Source organism: Capricornis sumatraensis, chromosome 14, assembly GCF_032405125.1.
Source record: "Capricornis sumatraensis isolate serow.1 chromosome 14, serow.2, whole genome shotgun sequence".
In the NCBI taxonomy this organism is placed as follows: Eukaryota; Metazoa; Chordata; class Mammalia; order Artiodactyla; family Bovidae; genus Capricornis; species Capricornis sumatraensis.
Window position 1 is genome coordinate 72489058 of NC_091082.1, and position 17388 is coordinate 72506445.

Sequence of the window (17388 nt, forward strand, 5' to 3'; positions counted from 1 at the left end):
TGCCTGGAGAATCCCATGGACGGAGAAGCATTATAGTTAGTACCCAGGCTATTCCTAAGCTAAATAAATAAAATTCTAGAACTGTTCCAGTGCAGTCTTCAAACTTGTCCAGTTACAGAGTGGCCTGGGGATACTTCATGAAAACAGAGATTCCTGGGCCTCCCCCTCCCCAGAGGTTCCAATAGAGAGAGAAGACTGATGATGTGCGTTTTTAATGTTGTGTGTTTTTAATGTGTCCTCAAGTGACTGTCAAGCTGGCAAGTAGAGGAATACTGCTCTAGAGTGACTGGCCAGTGATGTGACTGGTGGTGGTGATGGTGGTGGTGGTAGCTGTAATGGGGTGAGGCAGTGATTCGGGAGGTCTGAATGATCAAACCTTGGGTCAAGGGCCCTTCTTTGGCTAACATCGCTTTCAGGTGTGAGAGTCTGTGTCCAGCCATTCTCACAGTGTTTGAGAAATCGAAGCCAAGCCAGTCTGGAGAGAAGGAACAGAGCAAGGATGACCGCAAAGCTCCAGGGCAGACACGAGCAATGCCAGGTGAATCACCACGGCGCCGTGGCTGAAGGAAAGAACAGCTGCTCAGCATAACAGCGGTTTCTGGCTCTCTCTTGTAGCCTGGCTGAAGTTCCTACCAATATCTTTTCCACAATTTGCCTCTTTTCCTTAAAACTGCCTCGGTGGTGTCATAACCCAAATGGCTTTAATTCAAACACGGTCCTGCACCAGGCGCTGCCTGGGTAGTGACTGAGCTGCCCCTCCCTACTGTCCTCTGAGCCAGCCTCTGGAGTCAGATTAGTTCTCTGAGAGCCTACTCTGCCTTCGCAAGGGGCTCGTGCTGGGTCAGAGCTTCTCCTCGGCAACCCCAGTCCAGGGATGACAAGCTGTCATGCTTTGTGCACAAGTCATATCTGTGGCAAGTAGAACAAGCGTGCTTCAGCCTCATCATTTGATTGACAAACGTGGCTACCGGGTTGAAAAATCTAGTTGCAAAGATGCTCTCTTGGGAAACTCATCACCTCTCCATGGTGGCCTCCTTCCTCCCAGCAAAGCTGGACAATACTTCTCTTGGTCTGCTCACCTCGTGATGGGAAGGCAGCCTCTGGTCCGAGCAGAGGCTGCCCTCTCTCCATCTTCATGGCCGCCTGGTGTCTGCTCTATAGTTATGCCCCCAACTACTTTGGGCCTGGCTCTACCACCCCCTCATGACAATACTGCCTTTACCTCTCTCTTCTTGTAGGTATTAGCTGAGATCTCAGAGGGTGGTAGGGCTTTGCAATAAGGAAGACTCTGATACCACTGTAGTCTTTCATTTAGCTTGCTTTGTGACATTCCAGCCAACAAACATTTAATGATGAGGGCTTCTTTCTGGCCCACTGCAGTATTCTGGCCTGGAGAATTCCCAGGACTGTATAGTCCATGGGGTTGCAAAAGAGTCAGACATGACTGAGCGACTTTCGCTCACTCTTTCTGGTGAGATATTTAGCAGGCTCAGAGGTGCATTCAAGATAAATAGGATAAACTCCAAGCCAGGAAGAAATTCAGATGGCATTCCAGTAGATGACATATGCAAGGGTCAGCCATGCTATGAAAACACTAGAGACAGGCTATTAAGGAGAGAAATGCTGTGGAAATTTTTTAGTTGTAATGTATATATTTATATCTTTACAGAAACCTGAAATATTATCAGGAAACAGCACTGATAATGTGCATTGTACTAAATGCTGGGTTGTCAGTCCATCTAAGTCAGTTTGGTCATTTACAACTGTTGGGTTCTTTCAGCAAATAATGGTAATCTTCAATGACTAAAGGCAGAGGAAGTGTCTAGGTCTCATTCCCACTCACTCACTGCCGCCAAGCGGTCCATTACAAAGAAAGCAAATCTCAGACCAAATCCTATGACACACACACAAACCTTTAGTAGCACACTAACATAAGAAGCCGTAGAATATGTTCTTACTGGCTCCCTCCCTCGGTCCCTCTGCTAGGCCCCCTGCCTGCCAATTTCACTAGAGGCAGATACAGAAATATTCTCCGGAGATGACCAGCTAGCCATCAAGTCAGAATCAGACAGTAAATCCTCTGGTTAGAGAGGATGCTGGACCAAGTGGGACTTCTAGGCTGGGGCATCACACTGAGAAGTATTAGGATGCTGTGTGGGACAGATTTACTCATAGGTGGAAGCATCTGTACCCTGTCAGTCACAATAGGATGCTATTGTCTTTGAAAATTATGTCTAACTCCACTGATGCTGAATAACCCCTCCAGTGCTGATGGAGATAGAGATCACTGAAACACTCAAAGTACTCTGGAGTGTGGACTCCTCAGTGGGACTTTTAAAATTCTAGCTAAGCACATCTGGACAGTTTATTTGGGGTTAAGATATTAAGGATATTAAGGTACCCCTAGCATGGAGATTTAAACCAATGCACACACATACACACACACACACACTTGTACACTATTCTACAAGTATTCTACAGTATTCTACAAGCTAAAGTATTTTAAGGGAAGTTTTAGACATCATACCAAGTGGACAAAGCACAAATCTTCAGTTTTATTGTCATGATAATTTCAACGAGATTAAATGAGAATGACTAAATTCACACTTAGTGAAAAACAAATACAGCCAATTACTAGTTAATTTGAACAAGATTATCTTAACAAAAAAAAAAAAGAAAAAAAATATGCACTTTGCTTCTGATATTCCGCTCTAATGCCATTAAGGAAAAATCACATCTGAACAAGGGAAAATGTCCTGCCTTAGCTCTCTCTAGTTCCTCATCCATCATCCGGCTTTGGATTCATGGTTTTCACTTGACCAGCATTTACTGAGTCTCTGCACTATGACCGCACGGGGTTTACAAAGATGAATACAAATGGTCATTGTCCTCCAGGACCCCACAGTTCAGTGGGGAAAGCTGAATTTTAAACAGGAGCTACAAGTGGGCATTCTAGGTTGTAAATTCAGGGTAGCAAGAATTGTTAACAGTCCTTTCTATAACTGCATTAAATTTCTATCTTGCTCTCTTATTATTCTAATAGTGAGAAATTGGCTAGAAAATGCCTAGTCAATTCAGACTGATAGACCTTTAGGAGTTTCTCCCTGGCCCTTCGCCCAGCTCCTTTAGCTCCCTTCTCTCCCTTCTCGGATGGGGAAAGTGAAGCTCTTGGGAGCTCTCCTCCCCTCCTGGGCCGCCCTCACCCACCCTCAGAATTACTTGCCAGTGACTTACTCCCTCTTGCTTCTGGCTCCCCTTTTCTCTGGTTCCAGTCCATAAGATTTTCCAAATCAGAATGAACTTTGTGTTGTAAGATCCTCTGGACCTAGGCTTTTGATCTTTTAAAATGTTCTCCTTTAAACAATGAACTGAGAGTCTGAGTCTATTTGGGGATATTAAAAAAGCTAATATTAACTGATTTCCTGCTCTTTGCATTTTTTATTTAGCAGCCTTTTACTCTGAAGGGCGGTGAGGAGAGACAGCTCATCTGCCTTAAATGGTGGAAAGGACAGTGCTATCAGAGAACCCTAGGGAAAGAAGCATAGATTTCTTTTCTAAGTGCTTTCTCTACATTTTGGCAGTTTCGGTAGAGTGTGCCCGATAAGGGTTTTCTTACTGGTGTAAGGTGTGTTGGAGGGTGTCGTGAGCACACATGAGAGAGGCGCTTAAAGCTGATTGTGAGGTTCAAGGAAAAGTGAAAGTGATAGTTGCTCAGTTGTGTCCAACTCTTAGCAATCCCATGGGCTGCAGCCTGCCAGGCTCCTCTGTCCATGGAATTCTCCAGACAAGAATACTGGAGTGGGTTGAATGATACTGGAGTGGGATCCCTTCTCCAGAGGATCTTCCCGACCCAGGGATCAAACCTAGATCCCCTGCGTTGCAGGCAGATTCTTTACAGTCTGTACCACTAGGGAGGACCATCTTCTCTGGTAAAGGGAAGTTGCATAAGTGAGCAAACAGGTTTGAGAAAATAGCACAGAAATAGCAGGGAAAATAGCACAACAGAGGGCTATGGCCATAATGGAGACTATGTCATATTAGGGGATCTGTAAGCAATTTAGTGTGGCTGGAATAAAATTTACAGCGGGATGCTGCTGCTGCTGCTGCTACTGCTAAGTCGGTTCAGTCATGTCCGACTCTGGGCGACCCCATAGATGGTAGCCCATGAGGCTCCCCCGTCCCTGAGATTCTCCAGACAAGAACCCTGGAGTGGGTTGCCATTTCCTTCTCCAATGCATGAAAGTGAAAAGGGAAAGTAAAGTCGCTCAGTCATGGTAGGATGAGAGCCTAGTAAAATTTGGAATTGAACTGGTAAACTGGGCTTAGATAATGAAACATGCCATCTTAAAGGTAATGGAAAGTCCCAGAGGGTTTTTTGTAAAGAAGAATGACATCAAATTTACACTGTACAAAGGTCAACTTGCCACTGGTGAGAATTAAAGGAAAGGCAGGATGAAACTGGAGCCGATTATACAGAGTGAAGTAAGCCAGAAAGAAAAACACCAATACAGTACACTAACACATACATATGGAATTTAGAAAGATGGCAATGATGACCCTGTATGCAAGACAGCAAAAAAGACACAGATGTGTATAGCGGACTTTTGGACTCAGAGGGAGAGGGAGAGGGTGGGATGATTTGGGAGAATGGCATTGAAACATGTATACTATCATGTAGGAATCGAATCACCAGTCTATGTCCGATGAAAGATACAGCATGCTTGGGGATGGTGCACGGGGACGACCTGGAGGGATGTTGTGGGGAGGGAGGTGGGAGGGGGGTTCATGTTTGGGATCGCATGTACACCCGTGGTGGATTCATGTCAATGTATGGCAAAACCAATACAGTATTGTAAAGTAAAATAAAGTAAAAATAAAAATTTTTTAAATAAATAAATAAATAAATAAAAATAAAATTTGAACAAATAAAAAAATAAATAAATAAAGGAAAGGCAGGTAAACTAGCTAAAAATGAGCATTCAGGAACCAAGAGAGAGATTATGAGGCTCTGATCTGATACAATGACAAGAGAACATGAAGAGAAAGGAAGACACTGGAGACAAAATTCAGTTCAGTTCAGTTCAGTCGCTCAGTCGTGTCTGACTCTTTGCGACCCCATGAATCGCAGCACACCAGGACTCCCTGTCCATCACCAACTCCCAGAGTTCACTCAGACTCATATCCATCGAGTCAGTGATGCCATCCAGCCATCTCATCCTCGGTCATCCCCTTCTCCTCCTGCCCCCAGTCCCTCCCAGCATCAGGGTCTTTTCCAACAAGTCAACTCTTTGCATGAGGTAGCCAAAGTACTGGAGTTTCAGCTTTAGCATCATTCCTTCCAAAGAACACCCAAGACTGATCTCCTTTAGAATAGACTGGTTGGATCTCCTTGCAGTCCAAGGGACTCTCAAGAGTCTTCTCCAACACTACAGTTCGAAAGCATCAATTCTTCAGTGCTCAGCTTTCTTCACAGTCCAACTCTCACATCCATACATGACTACTGGAAAAACCATAGCCTTGACTAGATGGACCTTTGTTGGCAAAGTAATGTCTCTGCTTTTGAATATCCTATCTAGGTTGGTCATAACTTTCCTTCCAAGGAGTAAGCGTCTTTTAATTTCATGGCTGCAGTCACCATCTGCAGTGATTTTGGAGCCCAGAAAAATAAAGTCTGACACTGGTTCTACTGTTTCCCCATCTATTTCCCATGAAGTGATGGGACCAGATGCCGTGATCTTCATTTTCTGAATGTTGAGCTTTAAGCCAACTTTTTCACTCTCTTCTTTCACTTTCATCAAGAGGCTTTTTAGTTCCTCTTCACTTTCTGCCATGAGGGTGGTGTCATCTGCATATCTGAGGTTATTGATATTTCTCCCAGCAATCTTGATTCCAGCTTTTAGGAGATAAAATAGAAAGGATTTAGTAATAGTGTGTAAATAAGGAAGATTTAAGAATAATTTCCATGGTTTTGGTGGATGATTCTCCATTACAAAGAATGTAAGGGAAAGAGCTGACTTTGGGAAGGAGGTGAGGTGGGAGAATGAAGAAAAAATATTAGTGTCTGTGAGACATCCAAACAGAATTGCCAGGCAGGGTCAGAAGCTGAGGCAAAAATTCTAGGCTGAGATGGGAACTGGGATTCTGTTCCACAGAGGAGGGGGCTAAAGTCCAGAGAGTGAATAAAGATGAGAGAAAGAATATACACCCTGTAAGGAGGAGAGGAATAATTCCAGATTCTTAGAAATCACCAACACTTAGCAGTCAATCCCTTTTGTGTTTTCTGTTTTCAAGCTAGTTTTCATCAGAATGGTAATTCACTTATTTAGGAATTATAATATCAACTCTGGAGAATTCTGTGTTTCTGCTTGTAATTGTTGAAAGTTCTGATTTTGAGAACAGTATCTTCAACAACTGTTTTCAATGATGTTCAATATCTGGTTGGAACCTAGTTTTTCTCTGTTAAACCTGTTGTCTGTGGAATGTCACAGCCCCCTGAAGACTGGTACATGGGGTCTCCTACACTGGTCTGCCCTGTGGTAGGGGAGGGGAAGGGGACAGGAGGATTTTCATGGCTCTCAAACCTAAAGGCAAGGAAAATGTCTAGGTTTTGTGTTGCTAAAAAGATCTGCATCTTTTCTCAGAAGTCCTCAACTCTTTTTTTTTTAATGTGGACCACTTTTAATGTCTTTATTGAACTTGGTACAATATTGCTTCTGTTGTTTTCATGTTTTTTTTTTTTTTTTTGACTGCGAGCCATGTGGGATCTGAGCTCCCTGACCAGGGATGGAACCTGTATTCCCTCCATTGGAAGGCCAAATCTTAACCACTGGACCACCAGGGAAGTCCCTAGTCCTCAACTCTTACACTTTCTGTGTTAGAGGAGGAAAGGTGTTAGGTCTGTAACAGAACATTTATTAAAGTTTTGATATCACAAAACCCAACTGATAATACTTTTATGCATAAGCATATGTTTTTGTAAAGACTATTTTGTTAGGACAATGAAATCCCCAAAGTTATCTAAGGTGAAAAGTAAGTGACTTGCTCTTGAAGGGTAAGGTAATGAAATTACTTCAATACTTATCACTATTGTGGTAAAATGGTTATCATAAGACTTAAAAGTATTTTTCCATTTATCACAGTGCATTATTATTATTCACAGATTAATATTATTCACAGAACACCAGTGTTCCATGGCATGCCATATGAGAGACACTGTCCTGGCGGTTTCATTGTGATGGTCCACAATCCTACGTTCATCGAATGTGACCCCCCGCTAACTTTAAATTTATTCATAAAAGGCAATTTCAGAAAAGTAGAAAGATGTCTCCAGAAAGCTGGTTAGTTCTGTCCTTCAGTCTCTACTGTCCTTATCCTTAGCACTTTTGGAGAAAGCAGGGCTCTGGAAGGCTGTAGACAGACCTTGCAGAGACTCAGCAAAATAAGAGGCAACGCTCTGGCCGCAGCTGCAGCAGAGAGGTGTAGGAACAGTCATTAGACAAGCCACCCAGAGGGCGTGTTAGCCAAGCCACTGATTGCAACCGGCTTCATTAGCAACAGTCCCCAGCACCATACCACAGATGTGCCAGGTGGAGAAGGCTGGGGCCTTGTCCCAGCCTCACCTCCTGCTGTGCTGGCAGCCACAGCAGCCTCATTGCAGAGCTGTGTCGCCCTCTCCCTCCTGAAGATGTATGAATGTGCAGAATATACCATTAAAGGATTTTCTTTAAAGGATAAAATCATGGTGCCCTACAAATATAACATGTGTCAAATATTGTGTTTAATTCAATACGTGGGTGAACCCACAAGACATTACAACTGGTGTAAAGAATTCCAAGAACCACACTGAAACAGGGAATAGGACTTTAGAAATGAATTTACTAGTCCACCCACAGGGCAATAACCAATTCATTTGCATTTCTATGGATATGAATAATTTGTATCATTTTCTGCATTCTACAATTTACAGGGTTAGAAAATAGCTCAAAGAATATGAAATATGAAGAGAATCCAGACAGGTGAGTTGCTTAATCTAGTTTCTAGTTCATAGTAAGTTCAATGTAAGTTTTAGCTATCATTTATCATCCCTGATAGCCCAGTTGGTAAAGAATCTGCCTGTAATGCAGGAGACCCTGGTTCAATTCCTGGGTGGGGAAGATCCACTGGAGAAGGGAAAGGCTACCCACTCTAGTATTCTTGGGCTTCCCTTGTGGCTCAGCTGGTAAAGAATCCGCCTGCAATGCAGGAGACCTGGGTTCTATCCCTGGGTTGGGAAGATCCCCTGGAGAAGGGAAAGGCTACCCACTCCAATAGTCTGGCCTGGAGAACTCCATGACAGTATAGACCGTGGGGTCACATAGAGTCGGACACGACTGAGCAACATGCACTTCACTGTTATTACCGTAATAGTATGTTTGGAATCAGACAGGCTTGGTTCTGAATCTCACCTTAGCCACTCACTAACTGGGTAACACTAAGCAAGGAAATTTATCTTTCTCAGCCCAGTTTTCTTATCAGTGTGCCATTATTTTGGGACTAGTGAGGAATAACTAGAATAATGTTTGTAAAATATTCCATATAGGGATTATCACAGAGTAAACATTCAATACTCATAGTATTATTTTTATTATTAAAGTTGGCAATTTTAACAATGCCAAACTTGTTTATATAGCCATTACTGGTTCAGTTCAGTTCAGTTCAGTTCAGTCATTCAGTCGTGTCCCACTCTTTGTGACCCCATGAATCGCAGCACGCCAGGCCTTCCTGTCCATCACCAACTCCCAGAGTTCACTCAGACTCACGTCCATCGAGTCAGTGATGCCATCCAGCCATCTCATCATCTGCCATCCCCTTCTCTTCCTGCTCCCAATCCTCGCAGCATCAGTCTTTTCCAATGAGTCAACTCTTCACATGAGGTGGCCAAAGTACTGGAGTTTCAGCTTTAGCATCATTCCTTCCAAAGAAATCCCAGGGCTGATCTCCTTCAGAATGGACTGGTTGGATCTCCTTGCAGTCCAAGGGACTCTCAAGAGTCTTCTCCAACACCACAGTTCAAAAGCATCAATTCTTTGGCGCTCAGCCTTCTTCACAGTCCAACTCTCACATCCAAACATGACTACTGGAAAAACCATAGCCTTGACTAGACGGACCTTAGTCGGCAAAGTGATATCTCTGCTTTTGAATATGCTATCTAGGCTGGTCATAACTTTTCTTCCAAGGAGTAAGCGTCTTTTAATTTCATGGCTGCAGTCACCATCTGCAGTGATTTTGGAGCCCCAAAAAATAAAGTCTGCCACTGTTTCCACTGTTTCCCCATTTATTTCCCGTGTAATCAGCTAAAATTCCTTTTGGATATAGCCATGAAATTAAAAGACGCTTACTCCTTGGAAGGAAAGTTACGACCAACCTAGATAGCATATTCAAAAGCAGAGACATTACTTTGCCAACAAAGGTCCATCTAGTCAAGGCTATGGTTTTTCCAGTAGTCATGTATGGATGTGAGAGTTGGACTGTGAAGAAAGCTGAGCACCAAAGAATTGATGCTTTTGAACTGTAGTGTTGGAGAAGACTCTTGAGAGTCCCTTGGACTGCAAGGAGATCCAACCAGTCCATTCTAAAGGAGATCAGTCTTGGGTGTTCTTTGGAAGGAATGATGCTAAAGCTGAAACTCCAGTACTTTGGCCACCTCATGCGAAGAATTGACTCATTGGAAAAGACTCTGATGCTGGGAGGGACTGGGGGCAGGAGGAGAAGGGGACGACAGAGGATGAGATGGCTGGATGGCATCACCAACTCGATGGATGTGAGTTTGAGTGAACTCTGGGTGTTGGTGATGGACAGGGAGGCCTGGTGTGCTGCAGTTCATGGGGTCGCAAAGAGTCAGACACGACTGAGCAACTGAACTGAACTGAATAGTTAAAATTATAAATCATAAATTGATACATAAACAAACCTCAAATATTGAGTCTGGCAAAATGGTAGTTATAATTTCTTTCCTTATTCCCAAAGGTAAGTATTGAATAGGTCTATGTTTTTGCTTTTCTTTTCTTTTTTAGTTTTCTAAAAATGAGATGCCCTCATCCCCCAGACATGGAACGGAATTTGTCAATACTCCTTACAAACAAAGCGCACATAGAAACTTTTATTAAGGACCATTTATGAAACAGATCACTCAACATTATCAATTATTTACTCTTGCTTAAAGAAACTCATTGATTCAGAATATCATAGGATTGATAAGGAGCGTCAAGGTTACCAATCCATCCATCTCTTTGATTTAAGATAGGGAACTATGGATTGGGCAAATAGTTCGTTCGAGTTTTTAACCCAAATGAACTTTTTTGGTCAACCCAATGTTATTCAAGAGATTAAGTACATTGTCCACACAGCTAGCCATCAGCAGAGTTGGGACCAGAAGCCAAAGCTTTTGATTCCTTGGTAAATTTCCTCTGAATGTCTCTATGTTAGAGCCTCATCTAGTTGGCAGTAGCTAAAAACAGAAGCACTAGCTTTCCTCTGCATATATTGAATTGAGAAATCAACCATAGAAATCCCCCAGCACTCAGGATGGATTGGAGATGCCAGAAAAGGAGGTTTCACTTGACTCAAGCTCAGGAAACCATTGTCCAGGGTGGAAGGAGCGACCCACTTGTCTGCAGCACCTCATGATTTATTAACTGTTACTGGTGCCCATGAAATATTCATCCATTCTCCTAGTCACTGCTCCACTGCATCAATAAACCATTGCTCCCCCATCTGTCTAGGTGTGCAGTTTGGGGAAGAAAAGCTTCACACAAAATGGAAAAGAGACTTTTCATGTTTAGTGCAGTAATAGAACACCAATGCACCTCTTCGTTTCTTGGGGTTTATTCAAAAGAATAGTCAGGCTGACTTATTGGGCTTCTGGACATATAGTAGCCCCAGAGGGAAAGGCTTCATGAGGTTGGCCGGCTGGTTGTCACACCCCCAGTTTCAGCTTGAGCTCATTTTCCCTGAGAGGGGCACAGGGAGCCATGGCTTCTCTATTGAGGACACTTGCCGGACCTTGAATCAGGTTCAGTGTGATGCCCTGAGTTCAGCCTTTCCCTTGTGATCAGAAGCACCAAGTAAACTGTCTGCCCCCTTCCCTGCTCTCACTTCTTTGGATGCTTCTTCATAGACTTTTTCTGCTAACCCTTAACTGTGATTGTTCCCCTTGAACCCTCTTCTCTTCTTACTGTGTATATTCCCGTAGGTGTTCGCACCCACAATCATGCATTCACCCTCCATCAATAATCATTCACACCATCTTGATCTCTCCTTCTCTCTTTTTAGATCTATATATCCAACTATATCATCTATCTCTACCAGGTAGCCCTTTGCCACTCAAACTCCACAGGTTTCAAACTAAACTTATTATCACCCTCTAATGCTCCACTTCTGGGGAAATCTTTTTGAGAGTTCTGAAGCTCCAATACTTTGGCCACCTGATGCGAAGAGCTGACTTATTGGAAAACACCATGATGCTGGGAAAGATTGAAAGCAGGAAGAGAAGAGGGTGACAGAGGATGAGGTGGTTGGATGGCATCACTGACTCAATGGACACGAATATGAGCAAACTCCAGGAGACAGTGAAGGACAGGGAAGCCTGGCGTGCTTCAGTCCATGGGGTCACAAAGAGTCGGATAGAACTTAGTGACCGAACAACAACTACAGTGCTCCCCTTGCTCCCTCCACGCTCCCCAGTTCTACCTCTAAATCTTATCTTGGGAAAGGAATCTCCATCATGTTACCTGACCTGGGAGCCTGATGCTGATTCTCTTTGTCCCTCCGTGTTTCCGTTATCACTGTTAATTATTAATGTCAAACTTAGTGACTTAGTGATGATTTGTTCATGTGGCTGGCAAGAGAGTGCTGGTGGTCAGTAGGGAATTCACCCAGGGAGACTCAGTTCCTCTCCATTTGGGTCTCTCCCTGAGGCTCCCTGGGCTTCCTCATAGCATAGTGACTGAGTTCCAAGGGATAAGAAGTAGAATACACTGGTCTCTTAAGTCCAGGTCTCTGCTGAATTATATACTGGTCAGGCCAGGCTTCCCTCATAGCTCAGTTGGCAAAGAATCCACCTGCAATGGAGGAGACCCCAGTTCAATTCCTGGGTCTGAAAAATCTGCTGGAGAAGGGATAGGCTACCCACTCCAGTATTCTTGGGCTTCCCTTGTGGCTCAGCTGGTAAAGAATCTGGCTGCAATGTGGAAGATCTGGGCCTATTTCTGGGTTGGGAAGATCCCCTAGAGAAGGGAAAGGCTACCCACTCCAGCATTCTGGCCTGGAGAATTCCATGGACTGTATAGTCCATGGGGTTGCAAAGAATCAGACACTACTGAGCGACTTTCACTTTCAAGCAGGAGAGCCCACCCAGATTCTTGGGGGGAGTATCAGAGAATTCAAGACTCTCTTTAATCTATTACACTCTGTGTTCAATCTTCCTCTTGCGGTCGTCTCCCTGCACCCCTTCCTTTTCACATGCTGTTCCTTTGTCTTGAAAGCTTTCTTCACCTTGTCCTATTCTTTCTTCAAGATTGTGCTTAAGAGTTATAGTATCTCCCCAAACCCTTCTTAACCCCACTCTCTCCAGGTGTAATGCAAAACACTATGTCAGCATTTGTTATTCTATATTATCACTGTTCGTATTACTTTCCCATAAGACTATGAGTGCCGTAAAGGCAGGGACTGTCTTATTTATTTTTGTGTCTCCAGAACCAAGTATTGAGCTGGGCAGAGTAAAGGACCTCAGCAAACATTTGTTGGCTGGGTAAATATTTCCTTTTTTTTAACCTCTCAATGATCATGTAAAGTGGCAGAAATTGAGTATTATTTCTGTGTTACTGCCTGACTTCCTTATCTTAGATTAAAACAAACAAACAAACATGGCAAAGAATAATGGCATGACCCAAGGTCACACAGTCAGGAAGATAATTCAGTATAGTTAATAGGAATTCAGTTCCCCAAAGTAAGTTGTAATCATAGACCCAGGGACAAGGTTGGGAAGGTAAAGAAAGAACTCTGCCATGAATGGACTCCGTTGTAGCAGAAAATACCCCTGAGGTTTCCCGCTCTATTCTGTGTTTGCAAGGGACTGCAAAAGACCTCTGCCCTTGCCAGGAAACTGAAAATACCAAAAGAGATGGAAGATAGCCTCAGAATCTTAAAAAAGAGAGAATGGACATTGTTCAGTGCTTTGTGCAAATAGGAAAGGTAGATTTAATGTAGATTCTCAAAATGATGGTGGAGAGTGAGAGTTTGCTAGTAATTCTCAAGTGACTCTTCAGAACACACAGAGAGACAGCTATTATCAGAAAGAGAGGCTGTGTCTGATCCCAAATGTTAGGGTCAATTGGATAATTCATTGGAGTTAAAACCTCAGCTAAGATAAAACATTCCTCAAGGACATCTGACTTTCTGTGCTCCGATTTCATGCTTAACATGTCTTTGTTCACTAATTTGGCTTATTACTTTTTTTTTTTTCCAATTAGGAAAATATCCTCCTGGTAGCAGATACTGATATTTCAGTCACTAGAAAGAAACCTTCTTCCTTGTAAATACTCACATTGGCATTGCAACTTTCAAGCTCTTGAGTCGGTTTCTTAAAGTTAGAAAAAAATTCCATGTATACAATGCATTTTTAAAAAAATAGCATAAATAATTCATATATACTTTCTTATTATAAGAGATTCAAACAATTGAAATAAATATACATGAAAGCCCCTTTCACCACCAGGCACCCATCCCACTTCCAGTCTCAGAGATAATCATTATTAGGAGTCCAATATGCAGCCTTTGGTCCCTTTTCTATACATTTATAAAGAGACGTGTGTATTTATATACACACGTGAATGTGCCCTTTTTGATTTCTATAGAAATTAGATCATACTATACATTTCCCTGGAGAAGGCAATGACAACCCACTCCAGTACTCTCGCCTGGCCAATCCCATGGACAGAGGAGCCTGGTAGGCTGCAGTCCATGGGGTCGTGAAGAGTCGGACACGACTGAATGACTTCACTTTCACTTTTCACTTTCATGCATTGGAGAAGGAAATGGCAACCCACTCTAGTGTTCTTGCCTGGAGAATCCCAGGGATGGGGAAGCCTGGTGGGCTGCTGTCTATGGGGTCTCACAGAGTCAGACACAACTGAAGCGACTTAGCAGCAGCAGCATACATTTCCCTAGGGCTTCTCAAGTGGCGCTACGCTAGTAGTAAAGAACCCACCCGCCAATGCAGGAGACAATTAGAGACACGGGTTTGATCCCTTGATCAGGAAGATCCCCTGGAGGAGGGCATGGCAACCCACTCCAGTATTCTTGCCTGGAGAATACCATGGACAGAAGAGCCTGGTGGGCTACAGTCCATGGGGTTGCAAAGAGTTGGACACGTCTGAAGCCACTTAGCACAGCATGCATGCACGTCCCTATTTCACATAACTCTACCCCATGAGTATTCTTCTTCCTTGGTCCACAAAGCTCTGTCTTCTTGTTTCTAATAGCCACACATTTTTATAGGATGTATTAATGTCCTCCAGAGAAACAGAACCAATAGGATGTATATATTAGAGAGAGAGAAAGAGAGAAATTTACTCTAGGAAATCAGTTCATGTGATCATGAAGGCTGACAAGTCCTAAAGCGTTCAGGCTGAGTCACAGCCAGAGGCCCAGGGAAGCCATTGGTTTAGTTCTAACCTGAAGGCCTAGAGGCTCGAGACTCAAAAAGAGCTGATGTTTCAGTTTGAGTCCAGAGGTAGAAAAAATCAAAACACCAGTTAGAAGGCTGTCAGGCAAGAAGAATTCTCTCTTACCAAAGGAAGTGATAGCCTGTTTATTTTATCAAGCCCTCAGCTGATCAGATGAGGTCCACCCATGTCAGGAAGGGTAACTTGCTTTGCTCAGTCTACTAATTCAAGTATTAATTGCATCCAAAAACAGTCTTACAGAGACCCCTAGAAAAATGTTAGATCAAATATCAGCGTACCTCATGACCCAGTCAAATGGACATATTAATTAACCATTACATGGAATTATGTAATTATTCTACTTTTCCTGGGCCCTAGGAATACATATTTAAAATTTGATGAATAATAAAAATGGCTTTCACCCAGAATAGCATTTTCATTTGACAATTCTATCACCAGTGTAAGAGAAAGCTCATTTCCTAATACCTTTACCATCACTAAATTTTATCAACCATTTGTATTTTTAGTAGTTTGTGTGAAAAATTATTATTATTTTGTTGAGATTGACATTCTTTTTACGTGCTTGCTTCCCTCTTAACAAATAGAGTATTTATCTTTCCTATTTTTAAACAAGGTTGATGATATTTTTTCCTTATTGACTCATATGTGCATTTTTTAGATATTATGGCTTTTAATCCTTTGCCTGTTATCTATGTTTTAATATTTTCTCTCAATTCTTCACATCTATATTAACTCCAAAAATGGTATCTGGTCCCGTAGACAAACATTTCCTTCATGACTATGGGTTTTGCGTCTTGTTTAGGAAAAAGAGTTTTCTAACTTAACCAGAAAAATTGTCAAATGCCTGTCTGACCCAAGTAATAAATATCTTGAGTGACCTTGAGTCAGTCCAACACTCCTTTGGAGCATTAATTTTCTTATTAAAATAACAAATGTATTCATTCAAATGCTATTTACTGTGAACCACTTTATGCCATGGGCTTTCCTGCTGGCTCAGACAGTAAAGAATCAACTTGCAATGCAGACTTGGGTTCGATCACTGGGTTAGGAAGATGCCCTGGAGAAGGGAATGACTATTCACTCCAGTATTCTTGCCTGGATGATTCCATGGATAGAGGAGCCTGGCAGGCTACAGTCCATGGGGTCGCAAAGAGTCGGACACGACTGAGTGACTAACATTTTCACTTACACTATGCTATGCCTAAATGCTAGAGCTGTGTGCCACGCTTAGTCGCTTAGTCGTCTGACTCTTTGCGACACCGTAGACTGTAGACCACCAGGCTTCTCTGTCCATGGGGATTCTCCAGGCAAGAATATTGGACTGTGTTGCCATGCCCTCCTCCAGGGGATCTTCCCAACCCAGTGATCAAACCCAGGTCTCCCACATTGCAGGCGGATTCTTTACCAACTGAGCCACCAGGGAAGCCCAAGTAAATGGAATATTCAAGAACATACAGTCTATCAGGAGAAATGGAGGATAAAACAACCATCCCAGTAACGACCGAGAATAACGTGGCCTGTAACCGAGATTTGTGCAGAATCCCACGGCAGTCTGTGGGAGGAGCCCACATCCAGACCAGGAGGTGTTGTAGGGCTGGTCCACGTGAGGTAGGGGAAGATGCTGGGCAGACAAAGCTGCAGGTTCAGAGGCTTGGGGGTGAGCAGGACATACAAGCAGTTCACAGAATAAGGGGGAGGATGGTGATGAGTCGTGAGTCTGGAGAGGTAAGCAGAGACTGCCGCTGCCAATGTCATTCAGTTTAGCCTTCTTGCTGCCTGAGGGTACTAGGAGGCCTTGGAAGTGTGAAGCAGGGGAGTGTGATGTGGACCAGCCTTTATTTATTTTGTTTCTTTAAGCTTCAAATTTTTTTATTTTGTATTGGGGTGTAACCAATTAATGTTGTGGTAGTTTCAGATGAACAAGGGACCCAGCTATGCATATGCATATCTATTCTCCCTTAACCCCCTTCCCATCCAGGCTGCCAGGTAACATGGAGCAGAGTGCCATGTACTCTACGATAGGCCCCTGTTGGTTATCCATTTTGAATAGAGCAGTGTGTACATGACCTTCCCAAACCCCCTAACTATCCCTTTCCCCAAGCAACCGTAAGTTTGTTTTTTAAGTCTGTGAGCCTCTCTTTCTGTGTTGTAAGTTCATTTGAATCATTTCTTTTTAGATTCCACATATAAGGGATGTCATATGATATTTCTCCTTCTCTGTCTCACTTACTTCACTCAGTGTGACACTGAGTCTCTAGTGGACCAGGCTTTAATAGAGACCATTTTGGCTGTTCCGTGGAGATGGGGCTTAAAGGGTAGTGAGCAGAGGCAGGGAGGCCAATGAGGAAAGAGGCCATCGTTCCAGCCTTGGAAGGAGTTGGCAAGGGTGAAAATGAGGTGGCAGCAGAGGATATGCACACGCTGGGCAGACTGAGAGATCTGGGTCCAACTTCTCCACCATGCATACTAGTTGTGGGTCGAGAGTAATATATAGCATTTTTCCAAGTTGAAGTTCTTTGTAAACTAAAAAAAAGAAAACAGCTTAATAATGGAACTGTAGGCAATAGAGATATTTTGGAACAGAGAAGAGTCTACAGGGAGAAACAAAAATCACCATTATATATTTGGACCATGCATATTTTTTCCTTCATATATTGATTGTCTT